Source organism: Colobus angolensis, unplaced genomic scaffold, assembly GCF_000951035.1.
Source record: "Colobus angolensis palliatus isolate OR3802 unplaced genomic scaffold, Cang.pa_1.0 Scaffold119, whole genome shotgun sequence".
Classification (NCBI taxonomy): domain Eukaryota; kingdom Metazoa; phylum Chordata; class Mammalia; order Primates; family Cercopithecidae; genus Colobus; species Colobus angolensis.
The window spans coordinates 630,054-630,932 of record NW_012113030.1 but is presented as its reverse complement, the minus strand read 5'-3'; positions in this window follow the sequence as shown (position 1 = coordinate 630,932).

The window sequence follows — 879 nt, the reverse complement described above, 5'->3', positions numbered from 1 at the left end:
CTCATTTGTCTAGGAGATATTGGTTACTAAAGTCTGTGTACCCTGAATTATGCTTCTGTTGCCAACCAAAGCATCTGCTGGGTCCTGACCTTCAGAGAATAAAAGTAATTATAAGACTCAGGATCAGAAGATTGGGATTCTGGTCCCAGCTAAACCACTAATTTGCCATGTGAATAGAGCCAAATCCTTTAATCTTTCTATACTTCCATTTCTTTCTTTCTAAAAATGGGGAGATGGTACTGAAAGAGATCAGGATATGCCAGCTCAAAATATGCCACTTTGGCATAAGGATTATTTTGAGCTGAAGGTAACTGATGCAGGAAAAGTTATCTGCCCTCCCTTTATCTGCCTAAAAACAGGGCATACATTTTCCTTTGAGGAAGGTACCCCTCTATGCCAGGAAAATGAGAATGACTCATCACCAGAGATGTTACACCAAGATGACTCCTCATAAACAAGCCCTACTAAAATAACCCTTATCTTCCATTAGTTTCCTCCATATATTTCCTAGTCACTTCCCACAATATTTGTCCCTTGAAGCCCAAAGCCATCTTTTTTTGTCAAGAAGGGTATACAAACTCCAGGTTCTGGCCAGGTGCAGTGGCTCACACCTGTAACCCAGCACTATGGGAGGCTGAGGGGGGTGGATTACTTGAAGTCAGGAGTTCAAGACCAGCCTGGCCAACATGGCGAAACCCCGATGCTACTAAAAAATAAATACAAAACTTAGTGGGGCATGGTGACACATGCCTGTAGTCCAAGCTACTCAGGAGACCAAGACAGGAGAATCACTTGAAACTGGGAGGCAGAGGCTGCAGTGAGCTGAGACTATGCCACTGCACTCCAGCCTGGGTGACAGAGTGAAACTCTATCTCAAAA